The sequence below is a fragment of the Trachypithecus francoisi genome, unplaced genomic scaffold, assembly GCF_009764315.1.
Source record: "Trachypithecus francoisi isolate TF-2019V2 unplaced genomic scaffold, Tfra_2.0 Lachesis_group8, whole genome shotgun sequence".
In the NCBI taxonomy this organism is placed as follows: domain Eukaryota; kingdom Metazoa; phylum Chordata; class Mammalia; order Primates; family Cercopithecidae; genus Trachypithecus; species Trachypithecus francoisi.
The window spans coordinates 69888321-69910242 of NW_022681473.1; the positions used below are offsets into that span (position 1 = coordinate 69888321).

The window sequence follows — 21922 nt, forward strand, 5'->3', positions numbered from 1 at the left end:
CTTTGAGCTCAGACAATTTGCAGTCTTATCTGTGGCCAACCTTTCAACATGTGCAGTACATCGTCTACAAGAGAGGGAACATAAGCACAGACATATAAAAGTATACAGTACAAGACAATGCAACCACTTACAGCAAGGGCTGCTCATTTTCTCCCGCCTTGAGTGACAGAAGGTTTATAACATAGTCATATCTATCCAGCTTTTCAAACAGACTGAACCTTAGGAAAAATAACACAGCCCCAGTGGGCCATCTTAAGGTTCAGCGGGGCTCTAAGGGGGAGGTGGCACAGAGAGCGGCTGATTATTTGCAGGGTAGGGTGGGAAGCTTTTTGTGGTCTGTCCACACAAGAGCAGCCCAGTTGGTTCACATTCACCAGTTCCTGTAGGATTTTGCAGGTTCCATGACTCTTTTTTTCTGAGACAGAGTCTTACTCTGTCACCCAGGCTGGAGTGCAGTGGCACAATCTCGGTTCACTGCAACCTCCACCTCCCAGGTTCAAGAGATTCTCCTGCCTCAGCCTCACAAGCAGCTGAGACTACAGGCACCTGCCACCTGCCCAGCTAATTTTTTTTTTTTTTTTTTTGTATTTTTAGTAGAGATGGGGTTTCACTATTTTGGCCAAGCTGGTCTTGAATGCCTGACCTTGTGATCCGCCCACCTCAGTCTCCCAAAGTGCTAGGATTACAGGTGTGAGCCACCACACCCAGCCTTTTTTTTTTTTTTCCTAGATGCGCACCACCACACCCAGCTAATTTTTGTATTTTTAGTAAAGGCGGGGTTTCACCATGTTGGCCAGGATGGTCTCAATCTCTTGACCTCTTGATCCGCCCGCCTTGACCTCCCAAAGTGCTGGGATTACACGTGTGAGCCACTGTGCCCGGCCCCAGGTTCCATGACTCTTAAGGTTAACCCCTGAGCTTAACTTTTTGTGACATTTTACTGAATTGCTGTGTGTGCCATTTGGCTGGTTGATATTAGAAATTCAGCAAGAAGAATTGAAGCAGCAGAAATCAATGCCCAAGGTACAACCTCTGGGTGGCTTCTTCCTCTGTGTTTTGGTCTCTTTACCTAAAAATTCAGGCTATGATTCACCGTACAATCTTTTAAGCCAGCATTCCCGATTCACCTTGACAGCCTGCCTTCCCTGACACCACTGACCACCTGGTGCTAGAGGGCTGAACATTCTGCATTCCTTTCTCTGAATTAACCTTGTCTTCAGATCTATCTGCTCTGCTGTGTTTCTATTTATCTGTATCTGTCTCCTACACGAAAGTATACAGTATATTCTTGGGGAACAGTGCATTTGTGGAGTGAGCTTTGGAGTTCAACAGAATTGGGGTTTGTATCACAGCCTTACCTCCTATTAGTTTTATGATATTAGGAAAAATACTTCCAGTTCCTCATTTGTAATTTTTTATTTATTTTTGACAGGGTCTCTGTCACCCAGGCTGGAGTGCAGTAGCGTGATCTCAGCTCACTGCAACCTCCACCTCCTGGGTTCAAGCGATTCTCCTGCCTCAGCCTCCCCAGTAGCTGGGATTTTAGGTGTGCATTACCATACCCAGCTAATTTTTGTATTTTTAGTAGAGATGGGGTTTCACCATTTTGGCCAGGCTGGTCTTGAACTCCTGACCTCAAATGATCTGCCTGCTTCGATCTCCCAAAGTGCTGGGATTACAGGCGTGAGTCACCACGCCCGGCCCCTCATTTGTAATTTGTCCACCTGACACCCCTACCTTTTATATAGTTGCTGTGAGGACTAAAGATCATGTATGTGAGTACACATATGCATGAGCAAGTGGTTAGTACTCACCAAATGTCTATTAAAGGTAACAAAACCACTCCACCAAGAACCCCATTCATGACTCCCCCTACCGTTCCAGTTTTGGAAAGATTCTGTCTACCAGGCCACATTTATTAAGCCAATATACATTCATTTCCTCATCTTTTATTAACCAAAGACACAATATAATCTTCAATCAGAGCTTCTGATGAGCTTGAGATAACCAGTCCCATACCACACTGAGTTGTTAGAATTTCAGACAAAAATTAAGAAACACGATATGTTGTTTCAGGGTGTTTGTTACAGCCTCTTCCTGAGTAAATCTGTCAAGCTTTATGACATAAATAGTTCCAGAACTAAGTAAATTGTTCCACCATACACTTCAGGAGCCCTGGGATGAGAACGGCAGAATGGCACTGTGCCCTCCCAGGCCTCATCCCTGTCTCTCCTTTCTCCCATGCATTCCCTGGTCTCTTCTCAGGCCTCTGGGTTGCTCTGAATATTCATAACTAACATACGGGAGACCCTAACAAGGTGCCAGGCAGAGTTTCTGTGAGGTACAGTTATTATTGGAAACATGTTAATTTCCTTCCTCTTATTCATTGGCAACTTTGAATTTAAGTGGTTTCCGAGGTAGGGTACACAGAACTATTTCCTAGGATGTAAGAAAATATTTTAACTCATGTATTTCAAATTCCTATTTAGTATGTTTTTTAACGCATGTAATACAGGATTGCTTGGAATATGTGTATGAAAATGCACTGCTATACCAATTCAGCGTGTATAGGAGCAAGGGAGGGTCTCATTGAGAGTACGGGCTCTGGAGCCAGACTGCCTACATCTGAAATCCAGTTCCACTACATGCCAGCTCAGTGACCTTGGGTAAATTACTTCGCCCTTTGCACCTCGGTTTCTACACCTTTATAAAGGAAAATTAAAAAAAAAAAAAAAAAAGAGCGCCTACTATTTTCTGGGTTGCTCTGAGGACGAAAGAAATTAAAATAAGTAACATGTTGAGAACTGTGTGTGGCAGCCAGTAAATACCTATAATAAATGTTCGATGTTGCTATGCATAAATATGTACATGTAAAGTGAGGACTAGCTGTCTTCATCTTTTCTTTTTTATAAAACAGTGTATGATCACGAAAGTATGGCAAATCCTGTTTCATTTCACAAACATTTCCTAAACACTCAGTGATTGGGCTAGAAGGTGAGGGAGATACAATTAGGAGGCACAGCTTCAAGGGAGCTGGAAGGAGGGAGGGATAAGTGCACAAGGAGGTCTCAGCAGGGCAGAGGTAGGACCTGTCAAAACAGAACCACAGCCCAGTTCAAGGAGCTGGGGGGCTCATTTCAACTGGAGGAACTGAGAAACACTTTACTGAGCCTCGGAGGATTTCAATGAGAAGAGACAGGAGCATTAGTATCTGTGGCAGAGGGAGGAATACTCTGGCCTAAAGCCTTCATCCTTCACCAGGTCTTTAGCAATCTGTCTTCCCACCTGACCCCTTACCTCCCAAGTCTCATTGTTACAGTTAGCTTCTCCTTACCAAGTTCAGTGAGACTAGCTAAGACATGCTGGCCTGCTCTCATTTCCATGGACTCAGTGCTCTCTCTTTTGCCAAGTTTGCAGAGCTCTAGGGCACTTTCTGCATTAAATCTATCTGAACGGCAATCTATGGAGCATAACCACAAAAGTTTTGCCTCTTAGCTTTTGCGCAAGCTTGTTCCTTCTCCCTGGGGCATTTCCTTTCCTCTTCCGTCCTCCTCACAACTACCACCCTATATGTCTCTTAGCTTCCACTCATCCTTAGGGTTTAACTTCATGACCTCCTCCCTCAAGAAGCTTTCTTGATGCTTCAAGCCTGCATTTGGCAACCCCTTTAGGTGCTCCCACAACTCCCTAGACTCTCCCTGTTGCAACATTTCTCACCCTGCAGTATTTACTTGTCTGTGTCCACCCACTAGCTTGCCTTGCCATTGCCATATGTGCCCAGTGCAGTGTCATGCATGTAGAAAGCAGTAGTAAATATTTGTTAGATGAATAAAGGTAGAAGGAAGGTAGGAAGGAAGGAGAATACCTTGATTATGGCACAAAAGTCTATGTCAAGAGAGCAGTGATAAATGAGACAGAAGTGAGAACACTAGAAAAAGGAAATCAGACCTTAATTGGGGAGTCATGGATATTTTTAAAGCAGGAAAGTGACCAGACCTAGGGCTGTACTGTTGAAGGATCTGCTCTTTAAACATAAGGCACCTGCTCAGAAACCTAGATCTCCTTTCTAACTGGCTCAGCTCAGGCAGGATGTTGAAAATCCAGATGATCTTCTGAGCTTGCTTTTTGGGTGGGGCTCAGATGTATGTTTGCGTGGGCAAATAGGGATGCCTGATTCCATGGGACTGGAGTAGGTGTGCCTTCCCACGTGTCCTGGTTATCAGCTGAAGGGAACCTGGCATTGCAGATTCTTCTACTGTGTCTGTGGTAAAAAAGAGTGGGATGACTGAAATGAACCTCCTCACACCTGACTCCAACAACCAAGAGGACCAGTGAAGGATGCAGGGGAACCATCCAGGTTTCGAGAGAGGTGGTCTCCATGAGCCCAGCTCTGGCTTATAGGAGATGAAGATGGAGAAATAAGGAAACAAAGTGAGTGATACAGTTTGGATATCTGTTCCCTCCAAACCTCATGTTGAAATGTGATCCACAGTGTTGGAGGTGGTGCCTGGGGGGAAGTGTTGGATCACAGGGGTGGATCTTATGAATTATGTGGTGCTCTCCCCATGAAAATGAATCAGTTCTTGCTCTGTTAGTTCACTTGAGATCTGGTTGTTAAAGAGTCTGGGACCTTCCCCCTCAGTCTGGTTCCCTATACTCATGCTCCCTCTCTTTCCAGGTGACACACATGCTCTCCCTTTGCCTTCTGCGATGAGTAAAAGTTTCCTAAAGCCTCATCAGAAGCCGAGCAGATGCTGGTGCTGTGCTTGTATAGCCTGTAGTACCATGACCCCAATAAACCTATTTTCTTTTGTTTGAGATGGGGTCTCGCTCTGTCACCCAGGCTGGGGTGTCATGGAACAATCTTGGCTCACTGCAAACTCTGTCTCCTAGGCTCAAGCGATCCTCCCGCCTTGGCCTCCTGAGTAACTGGGAGCACAGGTGTGTGCCACCATGCCTAGCTAATTTTTTATATTTTGGGGACAGACGAGGTTTTGGGGACAGACTGCTATTTTCTTTATAAAGAAATTCCAGCCTCAGGAGTTCTTTTATAGCAATGCAAAACAGACTAACACAGTTAGGGAGTGCAGACACCTGTATGGTTGACATTGGCAGAGGGGTGGGGCATTTACAGAGCTTCTCCTGGAGGCTGGGAACTGGTCCAGATTCTCCACAAGATCTTTTCCTTAAAACACTCTCAGTAGGAAAATTCATCTCCATTTTTCAGGTGAAGAAACAGAGGCTTAGAGAAGTGAAGTCAATTGTCTGTGGTCATAAGGCCCAGATGAGAACCCATAACTTCACTGCTGTTTCCAAGTGGTGGTGAGAGCGAAATTCATCAGCTCTGGTTTGGATTTTCCACCAGGCATAGGGAAAGGGAGAGGCCTGTCTATCAGGGGAACACAGCTAAAGCAGAAAGACCATGAACTTCCTATTGGGCAAACCAAGCATCAAAGCCTAATGTGGCTGCTGGTTATGTGACTTTCAATAAGTCACTTTACTTCTCTTAGTGTTCATTTTCTCCTCAGAACAAAAGGAGTGACGATACCCACTGCAAACAGTTGCTGAAGGACTGGTGATCTTATGCTCACCACGAGCCCAGCAGTCTGCTTGCTGATGGTAAAGGCTCAGCCAATATTGGTTTCCTCTGCCATCTCTCCAGCTGTAGGTCTGTCATAGAGAGAACATGGTGGTTTTGGGAAAGAAGCAATAACAGATTTGCAAGCCTGCCAATTACACTTTTATCAATGTGTTACTTGATGATATCAGAAAAAGGAGAAACGTGTTAGGGAAACTGTCCTAATACATAAAGAGAACATAGGACAAGGGAATCCTAAGATCTGCAGAAACAATTTCCGTTACACCCTTGTGTGAATCGGTGATGGTAACTTTCTCTTGCATTTGAAATCTAACCTATAAATAGAGCAAGCTAGTTGTCCAAGAAGAACATTCAACCAATCTGGATTCTTAGTGTATCTTTGGAACATTCATGAGACTAAAATTATGAGGGCTAGCTGATGAACAAGTTTATTACTCTGTCAAAAAGAAAGACCATTAACAAAATGTACTTTTTAACACTTTGCTCAGCAGTCCTGAGAAATCCATCTAAACGCCCAAACGGAATCTTATTGGTCTATGATAAAACCCCATCTAGTCTATGGTAGGAAAATTCACGTGAGCTTACACAATGGAAAAGTGTGAGTCCTCAACTGTAACATGAGCACTAGCTGTGGGCTGCAGGGAAGGCACTTTCCTCCCTGGATTATCGGAAGAGCGTCCTAATAACCTTTTAACTGGCAGCCCTGTAATTTAGAATCTTGTGTGTAAAACACTCAGCCCAACACACAGCCATTAGTCAATAAATGACACCTAGAAAGAAAACAAAATAAAATCCTTAGACCTAAGTAGGGTCCTCATCTCAGTGGCACACTGCCCTGATGGATTCATCCTTTCCAGAAACATTTTAGTTTGTTTACCTAAAACCAAATGCATTCTTTTTCTTCTCATATGCTGGCCACAGGGCACTCAGTTGCTTCATTGAATAAGTGAAATTACACTCAATTCTGAGCAGAGGACGGGGCACTGAAGAAAACTAAAGTCTCCTTCTGATAGAAAGGTCTGCAGCTCGTGGAGGGTCAGGAATTCTAATGCACTGGTATCATGCCCTGCTTTTTATTCCAGTGAGTTATGTTCTTCTCTACTGCTTGAATAGACTATCCTGCCAAAGAGGGACCACGTATTGCTCACCTATGTGTTCTGGTCTTACTCAGAGTCTCAGCTCAGCAAAGAAAGACAGCTGGTTTCCCTAATTATTTAAAATGGGTTGAATCCACTTTTGCAAAGCATTTCAAAGAACTGGAAATCTGAAAATCTAGACTGATTATTCATTCGGGTTTGTCAATGACAGCCCAAATTTACATCTGTTATCCTACATTAATTAATAATAGTTCCCCCTTTACTGTAAAAATGTCTTGACTTGGTCAATTAATTACATGGCCACCCTGTTTGAGGGCAGTGAAGTACAGATTCAGTTCCACATCACAGGCTGCAGTCTGTAGCAATGGAATAGTGGTCAAGATAGCTGGGTGCAGGTCAATAAAGCAGCCCAAGATCCTTTCCTCTGTTAGATGGTTATTCTCTAAGGTTCCTTTATAGTCCAACAAAAGATAGCAGAGCTGTAGTCTATACCTCAAGAGGTTGCTCTGAGGGTTAAAGGAGACTATGGAAAAAATGCAGGATATAAATGACTTAATTTACAATGGAGAGTCAGATTCCTCTAACATAGCAGATACTTAAAAATATTTATGGAACAAATAAATTTGTATAAAGGCATAGGAAAAAAGATTGGTTAAAAATAAAAAAACACATTAACAATGGTTATCACTGTTACAGGCAATTTAAAATTCTTAATATGTTTTTATAGCTTCAAAATTTCTACATTTAGTATATATAGTTCTTTTTATTTTTATTTATTTATTTAAAAAATTTATTTTAGAGGTGAGGTCTTGCTGTGTTGCCCAGGCTAGAATGCAGTGGCTATTCACAGGCACAATCATAGGGTACTGTGGCCTTGAACTCCTGGACTCAGATGATCCTCCTGACTCAGCCTCCTGAGTAGTTGGGATCATAAGTGTAAGCCAAGTTCTTTTTATACTTTTAAAGATTATTTTTAAAAACCTCATGAGCAAATGAAATAATAAATGTGAAAATATCTGGCATCTAGTAGGTATTCATAGACGTTGATTTTTAAGCTTTTTTTTCTTTTTTAAGACAGAGTCTTGCTCTGTCACCACAACAGAGTGCAGTGGCACAATCTCGGCTCATTGCAACCTCTGTCTCCCAGGTTCAAGTGATTCTCCTGCCTCAGTCTCCAGCTGGGACTATAGGCAAGCAGCACCATGCCCAACTAATTTTTGTATTTTTAGTAGAGACGGGGTTTCACCATGTTGGCCAGGATGGTCTCAATCTCTTGACCTTATGATCTGCCTGCCTCGGCCTTCCAAAGTGCTGGGATTACAGGCATGAGCCACCATGTCTGACCCCTTAAATAAGATTTTTATACATTAATATTAGTAGTATAATTTAGTATAAACTGATTTTTAAAATGTGAAAGCTTTTAAACTGAGCAATTCCACTTTTAGGAATTTATCCCTAAAATTAGGATATCTCAGAAGATTTACACTAAGGATATTTATCACAACATCATTTGTAATAGTAAAAAGTAAAACATTTAAAAAATGTTAAAAAGGTAAAACATCCTTAATGTTAAAAAGTAAATGCTTACTTGTGTAATGAAGGGATAACGCTGATATTACACAGATATTATAAGATATGTTTGTAAAGAATATTAAGTGATGTGGGAAACAGGATATAAAAAGAGTTTTATGCAAAATTGTGTAAAAAGTAATTCTGACTTTTGTTCAATTGTGTATGGGTGCAATCTGTACAAAAATGTTAAGACCAGTTACCTTAGGGCAGTACATTAGAAATAATTGTTTTCCTGATTTTTAAAATATATTCCAATTTTTTCAAGTAACACATGTGACTATGAGATTTTTTTAAAAAGCAACAAATGCTATTTTTAACAGAATTAGACACACATACAGAAAAGTCAGCCATGATGACAGTTTCTCCCTTGGGTCCCTAATGGGAGGAGCTCAGCAGACTCACAGCCTCCCAGGTCTTTTCCAGTCTATTCAATCTTGTGGGTCTTACTCCCCTGGCCTGGCAGCTCATAGTAAGTCAACTCTCCTTGACAATGGTTATTTTCAGGAGCGGGTCCCGGGCCATTTGTCTCTGTGAGTTATGTTGGAAAAATGGTCTTTAAAAAACAGGACGCAGTAAATTTCTCAGGCTCGTCATTTGATCTCCAGCTTTCCTCCTCACAGATTTCTTGGGGACTTAAAAAAAATTTTTTTAAAAAGTGTTTGCCAGGAACAGACCTGTTTCACCTGCCTGCCTGGGCAGCTTGTCTCCTGAACACCGAGAAGAGAGCCCCTTAGGTTTCTCTGGTCTTCACACAGGGATGGCCTGCCAGCTAGTCTGCTTGTTTGACACAGGTATATTCGATGAGGACTTTCACTGAGTTTTTAAAAATATCAGGCTTATTGACACATAATTCGTATACCATACAGGCTACTCATCTAAAGTGTTCAATCCAATGGGTTCTAGTATATTCGCAGAGTATTGCAACCATCACCACAATCCATTTTAGAACATTTCATCACCCTAAAGAGAAACTCCACACTCATTAGCAGTCACTCCCTATTGTCCTCCAATTCCCTGCAGCCTAGGCAATCACTCATCTACTTTCCATCGCTACAGATTTGCCTATCCTGAGCATTCATAAAAATGGGATCATACAATATGTGTTCTTTTGTGGCTTCTTGCACTTAGCAAAATGTTTTCTCAAGGGTTCATCCAAGTTGAAGCAATGATTAGGATTTCATTTCATTTCACTGACAAATAACATTGCATTGTATGGATATACCACATTCTGTTTATCCATTTATGAAACTTGGGTTGATTCAAACTTTGGTTATTTTCACTTTTTGGCTATTACCCATAATACTGCTGCAAATCTTCATTCCTACATTTTTGTGTGAGAGCATGTTTTTACCTCTTTTGGGTATATACCTAGGAGTGGAATTGCTGAATTGTATGCTTAACCTTTTAAGGAACTGCCAAATTGTCTTCCAAAGTGGCTGTATCATTTTAAATGCCCACTGGTATGTATGAGGGTGCCAATTTCTCCACATCCTCACAAACACTTGTTATTATCTGACTTTTTTATTCCAGCCACTACAGTGAGTATGAAGCAGTATCTCACTGTGGTTTGATCTGCATTTTCCCTAATGGCATATGATGCTGGGCATATTTTCATGTCCTTATTTGCCATTTGTACATCTTCTTTGGAGAAATGTCTATTCAGATCCATTGCCCAATTTTTATTTCGATTTATCTTTTTATTACTAAAGTGTAAGTACTGTTTTTTTTTCCCCAAGAATTTGTTCTGTGCTTACTCTGTCAGGCAGCGTTCTAAGCATCACTGATAGACAAGGAAGACAAAGCCCTTGCTCTCAAAAGCTTACATTCTAGTGAAAGAAAACGTTAGTGAACAAGTAAGCAAATAACTATATAGAACAAGATCAAATGTGATAAATATTAGACTGGTACAAAAGTAACTGCGGTTTTGCCATTAAATATAATAGCAAAAACTGTAATTACTTTTGCACCAACTTAATACAAAGTTGTCAGGTGGGTACGAGGTTAGGAGTGATGGCATGGGCGTGTTGTTTTAAATAGCATGGTCAGGGAAGCCCTCACTGAGGAGGTGACATGTAAGCAGAGATCTGAAGTAAGTGAAGGAGTGAGCCAAGCAGATACCGGGGCAAGAACTTTTAGGCAGAGGGCCCCACAACTGCAAAGCCCCTGCAGCAGGACCAAGTTCATCTGAGGGACAGTGAGGAAGCTAACAGGACTAGAAAAGCATAACAATGAGGTAAACGCTAGGAAATCAGCCTTGAGATGTTGTCAGGGGCCAGGTTAAAGATGTGCAAACACTGCAAACTAAAGGTCATGATGCCTGGGTGTTCTTATTAGCAAGTTCCCTGAGGGTGGGGACTGCTTTATTCATATGGCCACAGGCCACATGGTAATTCCACATGTAGTGAGTACTTCACTACATATCACAACCAATTTTGACCTAATGAACTCCTAATAAAAACAACATTTACATGTGAGTAGTATTTATTCTACATTTTACACAGGATTTTCACAGCCATGATCTCATGTGATCCTTACCACATCCAGGAAGGGTAATGGCCATCATCCCCATTTTACAGATAAAGAAACTGAGGTTAGGAGCGGTGATATGACTTGTGCAGGGACACACAACTTGTAAGGGGCCAAGTGGGGCTCCAACCCAGGAGAGAGGCAGCAAGAAAGATCTGGATTTAAAACTGATTATTGTGATTTTAGGCAGGTTGGTTGATCTTTTAGAGCTGGGGAGCCTCAGGGTGTGGTCCTACTTTACAGGAGTCCCATGCAGAGTAAATGCATACAAGCATGCATGTCTGGGGCCTACCATGGGCCTGACATACAGCAGGTACTCAAAAGTGGAAGTGGGAGCTCCCCACACCTCCCTTTCTTTTTCTTTTCCTTTTTTCTTTTTCTTTTTTGTTTTTTTTGAGACAGAGTCCCAGGCTGGAGTGCAGTGATGCAAGCACCTGGGCTCAAGTGATTCCTGTGCCTCAGCCACCCAAGTAGCTGGGATTACAGGCATGCCACCATGCCTGGCTAATTTTTATATTTTTAGTAGAGACTGGGTTTTGCCATTTTGGCCAGGCTAGTCTCGAACTCCTGACCTTATGTAATCTGCCTGCCTTGGCTTCCCAAAGTGCTGGAATTACAGGGGTGAGCAACCACGCCTGGCCTGCACCTCCCTTTCATCACCAGCCCCAGCCACACATCCAGGCAACCCCTCTGTGTGAAACCCTGAGTGGGCACTGGAGGCATGGAACTAAGTCTACCCCTTCCCCTGGAGGGGCACACAGCCTCATGGGTGAAAGAGACAAGCAGGATTGGCTCAAGAGGGAGAAAAGCTGTGAGGGAGGTATTGGGTTATAGGAGTGGGGTGGGTGGGGCGACAAGTGGAAGACTCACTGAGCTCTATGTGTCAGCTGCAGCTCCTAGTGTCTCACAGATTGTTCTAACCTTGCCCACGCGCTGCCTCCAGAGGGGTGTAAGATGGTTCATTCACACCTCTGGAGGCTGAAATTGGGTTGATGGAAAGGCCAATTTCCATGGGACGTGGGAGAGAGGGAACGCACAAAGCAAGCTGGATTATCTCTGACTGTCAAAATCTGCTGGCCAACATGACCAAAGAGCCACTGAAATTTATGGCAGACCTTGAACAATCTGTGGTCACAGAGTGCTCTCTTCAATAGGGAGGCTTGGGCTCTGCACTTTTGTATTGAGATTTGATTAAGAAAGTGCTTCCAAATAGCTGTTTTCAAGTCATTTATTACTTCCTCTGGACACACACACCCACACACACACACACATATAAAATATATTTTCCTCCCTCCACTCAATTTACACAGTGGCAAAATTCCAGGCCTCAAGACAAAGTAAGAGCACAACCTAATAGTCCAGCCTCCTACTCAGATACTTGAGGAATGATGGGGGTATTAGGTACAAAGGAAAGGGGCAAGAGATAGAAGGATTCAGAGGGAAACCACCCAGGTATGGGAGGGTAGGAGGGCAGGGATATTAACTGGGTACCTACTATGTGTCCAGCACTGTGGAAGGCCCTTGATATAAATTATCTTAATCAACCCTCATGCCCCTTGAAAGTGTGAAGATTTCTCCAGCTGACAGATACAGACTTGGAGACTCAAACAGAGGCAGCTTAAGGTCACTCAGCCAGTGGGTACCAATCTGGGTGCTGAATCTTGGTCTACTGAACCCTATGCCCACATGCTTCTGACTAAAATAACCTTAATAAATAACAGTAATAAACCTAAGAATGTACATTTGTAAATTCACGAGTTTACTTCCTTGATCTTTCATCAGCCCTGGGAAGAGGACAATAATGTTCAAACTGAAGCCATTTGCTCAAAGCTACGGACCTCGTGAGGTGTGGATCTGGGCTTCCAGCCCAGGCCACCTGAGCCTACAGCCCTTCCAGGGCCTCAGTCTGTCTTTCATAGCATCTTAGAGTGACAGTCAGGGATTAGTGTAACCAATGAACCAGGCAAAAAACCAACCAGTGGGGAAGAAAACCCAAAGCATATAAAATAAAATCCAAGCTGTGTATTTATCATTTGTGGAGTTTCTGAATATCTGTTATAGTTCAATAAAAAGTTCTAAAAAAAAAAACACAGAGAGCCATGTGGTGTGGATGTAAGCATATACTAAGAGATATTTTTCTAAAACAGCTTTTCCCCAGTAAATGCCCTGATTCGAAACAGCTTTCCATGAACTTGATCACTGTGCCAAGGTCTCTTGCTTGCATTAGATTTCTATAAAGATTTGTGAAACTTTTTTGGGGAAAGCACAAGCATAATGAGGACGAAGACTTCTAGAAATTCCTCTACTGTCACTCCAAGAAATCTTGAAAATCGAGGAAGGCAGTGGGGGAGAGTGGACAAGTAGAGAAATGGCTTCCCAACCTTGCTCCTGAGTGACCAAGTCTGGTTTTTAAAGCAGGAACCCTTTAGGCAGCTTCAGGTCCAAATCAGAAGAAGAACAAACTTTTTTTTTTTTTTTTAAATCCTAAATTGCACTTTTTACAGAAAGAAGCCTTTGAGATAAGAGAAGAGAAAGGAATAAGCATTTGCCAAATAGCTTTTGTGTCTGGCACAGCACTAAGCACTTGCCACGTGCTTTCCAACATAGCTCCACAACAGGAATCACTCTTGCACTCAGCAATATTACTTGACATTTAATATGCAACAGAAATTCATTGTCTCATGGTTCTGGAGGGCAGAAGTCTGAAATAATGATATGGACAGGGCCATGCTCTCTCTGAACCCTGTAGGGGAATGCTTCTTTGCCTCTTCCTAGTGCTAGTGGGTTGCTGCCATCTCTGGCATTCCCTGGCTTGTAGCTACATCACTCCAGTCTCTGCCTTTATCATCACATGTGTGCTCCCTGCATGGTGCTGCCTTCTAAGAACACCAGTCATAGTGGAGTAGGTTCCCACCCTCCTCTACTATGACCTCATCTCAATTAATTACATCTGCAACATCCTGTTTTCACATATGGTCACAGTCTGAGGTACTGGTGATTAGGACTTCAATATACCTTTCTGCAAGGCTGGGTGGTGGGTCAATAGTGCTCAACATATAATACTGTCCTTGTGGAACTCACAGTATAAAAGTCCCCTTTTACAGATGAATACATTGAGGCACAGAGAGGCCAAGTGATTTGCTCAGGATCAACAGGCAGTAAACTGCAAATCCAGGTCTGATTCCAGAGCCCATTTTCGGTCTACTAGACTACCTTGTCTAGCCTACGCAGGTTCTCCTCAGCTGGTGGTCATTTATAGAAAAGGAGCTTTATTCATCATCACTAGTCATCAGAGAAATGCAAGTCAAAACCACAAGGAGATACCATCTCATGCCAGTTAGAATGGCGATCATTAAAAAGTCAGGAAACAATAGATGCTAGAGAGGATGTGGAGAAATAGGAAGGCTTTTACACTGTTGGTGGAAGCGTAAATTAGTTCAACCATTGTGGAAGACAGTATGGTGATTCCTCAAGGATCTAGAACAAGAAATACCATTTGACCCAGCAATTCCATTATTGGATACATACCCAAAGCATTATAAATCATTCTACTATAAAGACACACGCATACATACGTTTATTGCAGCATGGTTCACAATAGCAAAGACTTGGAACCAACCCAAATGCCCATCAATTATAGACTGGATAAAGATAATGTGGCACATATATACCATGGAATATTATGCAGCCATAAAAAAGGATAGGTTCATGTCCTTAGCAGGGACATGGATGAAACTGGAAACCATCATTCTCAGCAAACTAACACAGGAACAGAAAACCAAACACCGCATGTTCTCACTCATAAGTGGGAGTTGAACAATGAGAATACATGGACACAGGGAAGGGAACAATATACACTGTGGCCTGTTGAGGGGTTGGATGGGTAGGGGAGGGACAGCATTAGGAGAAATACTTAATGTAGATGACAGGTTGATGAGTGCAGCAAACTACCATGGCACATGCATACCTCTGTAACAAACCTGCATATTCTGCACATGTACCCCAGAACTTAAAGTATAATAACAAAAAAAAAAAAAAAAAAAAGAAAAGAAAAGGAGCTTTAGCGTAAATGATCCATTTAGTCCTTGGAACACTTTTACAAGGTAGGTATTATTGTTTCCATTTTACTGATGGAAAGAGCTTGAGACAGACTAAAGTTAGTTGGTCCATAAGAGGAGAATCAGGAATGAACCAAAGTGGGCAGGTTCTCTACCCATCCTTTTTGTCTGTAACCACACCAAAAGGACAAATGCCATTGTCATGGGGGAAGTGGACACCAGAAATCAATTAATGAAAAGGCTGGTCACCCTGACCAAGGGCACTAGATTGGGGAAAAGAAATTAGAGTTTTGAATGTTTCTGTTTCTTGTAACCAAAAAAGCTCATCTGGAAAGAAAAGCATTCATACTTTGGAGGTTAAGGGTATTCACCATCCAAAGCTCAGAAGTTCAGATCTTGCCCTGCTCTAGAGAACAGAGTCTGACTGCTGCTAACAAAACAGGGTTTCTTGCTTTCTGAAGTGGAGAGCACTGAGTGAAGCTTGTGTACAAAGCTTCTCGGTGTTTCCTGGGCAGATCATGACAAGCAGCGTTCCTGTGACATTAGTGCTGGCGCACATGGGCTCCATGTGCCTCAGATTTCATGGGATTTGGGAAATGAGGGAAGAGAAAGGTGCCTGTAGGGTGGGAAATGCATTCAGAATGTTTCTGCAAGCCAAATTCTCAGTGTCCAGTGGTCTGTGAGATTGGGAGGGGTGGCTGGTTCTGTGTGATTTGTCATAGGTCCCTGGGCTAGTCGGAGGAGGGCAGTGCCATCAACTTGAGGAAGAAGGCTAAGCATCCCTCTGGGGTGTCCTGCCACCGAAATCCTGCCTGCTTAGTTCTCAGCCCTCCCAAGAGAGGGACTCCAACCAGCACCCCAATTTAGTCATAGAGGGGAACTTGATTAGGTCCCTCACCTGCCTTTGAGAAGTTCCCAGTTTAGTGGCTGAGCAAACCCAGAATATGCAATTCCCCTACAATGTTGTGAGAGGGAAATACAAAAGATCAAGGCCTTAATTGATGGAGCGTTGGGGCTCAGTGGCCCCTTGCTAGAGAAAGGGAAGTTTAAGCAGAAGTCTAAAGGTGAACCAGGAGTTGGCCAGGTTAAGAAGGCATTGTGGGTATGCATGTGTGCTGTGCATGCACATATGTGTTGTACATGCCTGTGTGTCTACAGCAGTGGGCTGGTTAGAGTGTCCCAGGCAGAAAGAACAGCTTGTGCCAAGGCTCACAGGGAGGAAAGAGTACAATACAGCTAAGGAACTCCAAGTACTAAGAGTTGAGTATGTTGGGAGCAGAGGTAGGGATGGTGGTAAACAGACAACTGGGGAGAGAGGCCATGTTCAAATCCTATAAAGGCTTCTGGTAGAATCCAGGGTCTGTCCCGACTCCCTGGGCTCTATATCCATCATCAGTTACCAACTTGTCTTCACCACCTGAATTGAGTCACCAAACTTCTCTGGGCCTGACATTTAGCTGAAAATTACCATGGTTACATGAGTTCCCTTCTAAGCTCCCTTAGAGTTCCAATAATAAAACTAGCAAGGCTGATTTGTGCTATTCCACTTAATCCTCACATTAACCCTCTGAGTTACTATCACCCCCATTTAGTAGACGAGAGGAGATAAATTCAAAGAAGGTTAAGTGACTACATTCTGTAAGTCTATGATTTTCTGAAAGAAACTGCCCTCAAGATTTCTGACTGAATAACTGAGTCCTTGGCTCTCAGAAGAACTTTATTCAGAGAAGAGAAAGATGACTTGCTAATAACAACAATGATAATAATTGTTGTTACTATCGATCAGGCACTTTCTCTTTGCCAGACATTGCATTCATGCGGTGTATAGACATGCATCCATTTTTAATTGTCACAGAAATCTTAAGAGGTAGGGACTTTCATTATCCCCATTTCAGAGATAAGGAAAATAGTGGTCAATCAACATGACCAAGGTCACACAGCCATGGTAAGGGGAGAGCCAGGAGGTGGCCCCAGGTGAATGACTCCACTCTGAGCTCCTAATCACTTCTCTGTGAGGCTTAAAAGGAGCAAGGCTCTATAAACTCAAGCTGTGGAATTGCACATGAGGAAGTTGAGGCCTGAAAGGTGACAGAATAAGCCCAAGGTCCCATAGGAAGGCAGCAGTGGAACTGGGTTTGTGCTATTAATATCAACAATAGCAACAGTAGTGAGGGCTGGCTTAGTAGGGTGGTCAGAACGTGAACTCATGTCTGAGTCTGAATCCTAGCTCCGCCATTTACTAGCTGTACAACCGTGGGCAAGGTTTTAGTTTTCTGAGCCTCAGTTTCTTCATTTATAGAAAAGGGATAATAGTACCTACCTCACCCGGTTGTACGGGGGGTTAAAGAGTTCAGGTATGAGAGCTCTACTGAAGTATTTGCTATAATTGATTTGCTACCTGCTCTGTGCCAGGTATGGTGTTGATATACTTTATCTTTAATTCTCACAGAAACCTTTGGAGAGAGATTATTATTCCTGTTTTCTAGATGGAGAAATAAGCTTAGAGAAATTAAATAATGTATCTAAAGTTACACAGCATGAAAGGTGTAGAAGCTGGATTGGAACCTGTGACTGATTTCCAAAACTATGTTATATCCCACAATAATCTCTCTGCTATGTATACGACTTTGCAGAGAGCATTGACATCCACAACCTCATTACTATGAAGTACCTGGCCTATTTTTAAATGCTGATGATTCTTGTATCTCTATGACAGGTGTGTGCATGCAGGGAGGGGATGATGAACAAGAAAAGCACACCGCAAGCAGGATGGATGATTGCATTCACGTGTCATCTATTATTCTATAATAGAAATATAATTATTCTATAAGGATAGTAACAACCCATCCCATGTGCAGAACCCTCTATGGTTCGGATAACCCTTTTACACCCATTGTCTCATTGCATCTCCATGACAGCCCTCTGGGGAGGGGAGTAGAGCTAATTATATTATTTTCCCTTTGTAGCAGCCACTTTTGGTTGCATAGCAATAGCCACTGCCCTCCTAACAGAATCCTGACTTTGCTCAGCTAGCCACACTATGGTTATGTGTCTCAGTTGGCAGATCCTGACTGGCAAGTTACAAAAGTCTCCTTCCCCATGAGGGAATGTGGACCACCAGCCAATCTGATATGAGGAGAGGTCTGGGGGTTCCCTGGATGGGGAATCATCTGGATTCAGTGCCCGGGACTGTAGCAGGGGAACACAAGAAGCTGAATCTGAGCCTTGATGAACATGCCTGGAATTGCCCTATCTCTGGACTTCTTGCTAAATGAGATAATAAATGTTGAAGTTAACGATAATCATTGAAGCCGGTTTGAGTTATGGTTTTACATAAGGCATCCTAAGATCTCCTACCTCACTGTAGACAGTCTTCATAAAAATCTACTCCCACTGCTTTCATTTCTACCCTTATTGTTGAGCCATGCCCTCTGCTAAGTAAGACCGTGCTGCTCTCATTGAGTTGCCAGCAAGCCTCAGCTCAGTTATTTGGTTCCCTCTCCACCAGCATGCACATCTCCTGCAAGCCCAGTGTCTGGCCCCAGGTCAGGACTTGCCATAGGGTAGGCATAAAGGAATCACACCTGCAAGAAGCCTGATTAGTTTGGTTGCATAATGATTCTGAGGCTGCTTCCTCAACTGATAAGTAGGATAATAACATCTGCTTTGCAGACTGCTTGTGGCGCAGGGAGTGGGTGGCGTCCTCAGTCTCCCTCCAGGGAAATGCCACTTGCCTTAATCAGTAATAATTCCTACATCTTCTGGTTGGCAAGTACCATGTGCCAGGCACTGGAACCCAGTGGTGAGCAAGCAGAGCCACCTCTGTTCTTGTGACAGTCCTCATCTAACAAGGCAGACACACATGCTTGGAGGCCTTGTCCCACATTAGCTCCAGGTCCACTCGTGGCTGTGGCCTCCTCTGAAAACCAGGAGGCAGGAGTTGTCCTCTTCCTTAGGGATGAGGCCAGAGTCCATGGACTCACCCTGGGCTCCTGTTTCCTGTCTGCTTAAGTGATTGACAAGTGGCTGACACCTTGGGTGCAAGTCTCAGAGGGTCCCCTGCAGTGAGTCCGGGTATCACAGTAACCCAAGTGGTCAACTGGGCCCTGCCCCTCTGGCCCTCCTCACACCCCTAGTAGGCCCTGTGGCCTAGGGATGCATTCACACTCACTGGAAAGTTGTTTCTCTTCTTGCCGACAATTTTCCACCCAGCTGCAACATGCAACATCCGACAATCCAGCCAGGCCTGTGCTTATGCACGTCCCTCAGAAGGGCTTATACAAAGTGCAACAGATGGCTTTCCATGTCAAAAATTATTTCCTGATGCCCAGCTGAGACGTCCCAGACCCTGCAGTGCCCATTAGTGCTAAATCCCTGCTTCTCCTGCCCTTTGGCAACTTGTTATTTTCTGAGATGCTCTGGCAAAGTCTCTGAGCTCAGCCTTTTTTTTTTTTTTTTTTTTTTTTTGAGACGGAGTCTTGCTCTGCCACCCAGGCTGGAGTGCAGTGGCGGGATCTCAGCTCACTGCAAGCTCCGCCTCCCGGGTTTACGCCATTCTCCTGCCTCAGCCTCCCGAGTAGCTGGGACTACAGGCGCCCGCCTCGTCGCCCGGCTAGTTTTTTGTATTTTTAAGTAGAGACAGGGTTTCACCGTATTAGCCAGGATGGTCTCGATCTCATGACCTCGTGATCCGCCCGTCTCGGCCTCCCAAAGTGCTGGGATTACAGAGCTCAGCCTTTTAAAAGCAGCCCCGAGCACTGTCCTTGCTGGTCCCCTGCAAGGGTCTCCGGGCAGCTCTCGCAGTTACTGACCACACAGTGGCCTGGATCTGAGGAGTTAGCTCCCTGTGACCTTTCCTGAGGCACTAGGCACTTTCCTGGCCTCTGGCCTTTGCTTGACTATGTCTTTGACCTTCAATACCCTTGCCAGTATCTTTTCTTGAAGTTTCAGTGCAAATGCCACATTTGTAGGAGGAGGAAAAATAATTCACACTTTTTGAGCACCTAGTGTATAAAATGTTCTCGGCCGGGCGCGGTGGCTCAAGCCTATAATCCCAGCACTTTGGGAGGCCGAGACGGGCGGATCACGAGGTCAGGAGATCGAGACCATCCTGGCTAATACGGTGAAACCCCGTCTCTACTAAAAAAAAATACAAAAAACTAGCCGGGTGACGAGGCGGGCGCCTGTAGTCCCAGCTACTCAGGAGGCTGAGACAGGAGAATGGCGTGAACCCGGGAGGCGGAGCTTGCAGTGAGCTGAGAGCCCGCCACTGCACTCCAGCCTGGGCGGCAGAGCAAGACTCCGTCTCAAAAAAAAAAAAAAAAAAAAAAAATGTTCTCAAAATCTCACAGCCTATTCACATTTGTTGGTTAAGTCATTCGTGCATTCACTCACTCATTCAACAAGTATTTATAGAAAGCTATGCTTGTGTCAGGCCTTGGGTCAGGAACTGGTGAGAGGCCAGTGATGCTGCCCTCAGGAAACTTACCGACGAGTGGGTCGCCCACTCTGTGTCTAACACTCTTAGTGCCTTACTTTACAACAAAGCTGTTAGATATTTTCATATCTGTTTGCAGACGATGAAAACTGCTGCTAGTGCCACAAGCCAGCTAAACTGTGCCCTAGTCTGTGCTTTTGCTTTGTCATCCATTTGATGACACATTCCTGATGCTAACGGTGTCCTGCCTTGGGCTCTAGGGATACAGACACATGCGTCATGGCTCTATGGGGGTTCTGATGAAAAACTGACTGGTTTTTGCACAGTGTGTTACATGCTGGAGACTAGGGGCTTCCTGAAGGCTGGGAGAAGCCTTGCTTGGCAAGTGCCAAGCCTGGCAGTGGGGACACGCTGCCCCCATGGCACACCTATCAACTGTGGAGAGGAATCAGAAGACAGAGCAGGGCCTGTCACCCTCCTCTAGAGACCTTTGAGGCCAAGCCTCTCTCCTGAGTAGTGTCCTATCCTGTGGGGGTGGGGCTGGGTGGGCTCAGTGGGGTGGCAGCTCATGAGAGGGAGGCAGGAGCCCTGGCTTTTGGCCTCTGTGTCTCACTTTCTTTGTAACTTTGAGCAAATCACCAGCCTAAACAGGACTTCATTTTCTCAGCTATAAAATGGAGGCCTCAGGGAATGTTCTAGAGAAAATGGATGGTCATCTGTCTGTCAAGGGTCATGTGGATAGGATTCCAGGAATGAGGAGGAGTAGGAGGCGGGCAGGAAAAGGCCCTGGGCCCTCTGGACTCTGGCTTTCTCTGGGCCTCCAGTTTCTTCTCTGAAAAATGAGGGAAGCAGGCTAGAGATTCAGGAAGGTTTAAGTTCAAATCCCGTCTCTGCGTCTTTGGCTGAGAGAGATTAAGTCACCTATTGCAGATAATCTGTAATAGATGACTCCAAAAGCAAAACGGGGATTTACAACATCTGCCTTGTTACACTCATATAAGGCTTAGAATATCATAAATGAAGCCTGGTCAAGTATTTGGCACAGAGCAAATATCCAGCAAATGTTAATTCCCCCTTCTCTGAGGGGCTAGACACCCTTGAGAGTTCTTGAAAGGAAAATTTTTGGTGATACAGTTTCCCACCCGAGATGTCTGTGAGATGAGGAGTGTGGATTACATTTGCCATTTGGGATCAGAGTCCCACTGATGAACTAAACCTTGAAAATCAATGATTCTCCAACCTCTTACTGTTACCTGCCCTCTTATTCCTCCCAAATCCACTGCCTGAATCTCATCTACAATGTGATTGCTGCTGACATGACAAGGGACTCACTACTCGCTCCAGAGGCAACCTATTCCCGTCGCACTGAGCTCCAATTGCCATAATGTTCTTCCTTCTAATGCACCGAAATACTGTCATTACTGCTGCTGCTGCGCTGCTACTACTACTAGTAACCATAGCCAATACAGTAGAGTGATTAAGCACAGATTCTAGAGCTGTGCTGTCCAATACGGTAGCCATTTTAACTTTAAATGTTAATATTTAATATTATTTAATTATTTAATATTTAGTATTATAAGAACAAGTCTCAGCTCCTCAGGCACAACGGCCACATTTCAAGTGCACAGTGGTT

General features: G+C 43.9%; 1 protein-coding gene and 1 long non-coding RNA gene across 3 annotated transcripts in view; one reads left to right on the forward strand and one right to left on the reverse strand.

Moving 5' to 3' along the window:
* The window catches only part of TENM4 (teneurin transmembrane protein 4), a 655906-nt gene that overhangs the window by 313359 nt on the left and 320625 nt on the right, over positions 1-21922 (reverse strand). The gene's annotated exons all lie outside the window — the stretch shown is intronic.
* Positions 1849-18104, forward strand: LOC117080163. Of its 2 annotated transcripts, none has more exons than XR_004435739.1 (3): positions 1849-2341; positions 4247-4431; positions 17910-18104. It is a non-coding gene; the product is annotated as an uncharacterized LOC117080163 (long non-coding RNA). The 2 variants fall into 2 exon arrangements; XR_004435738.1 differs by lacking the exon at positions 17910-18104 and adding an exon at positions 4679-4760.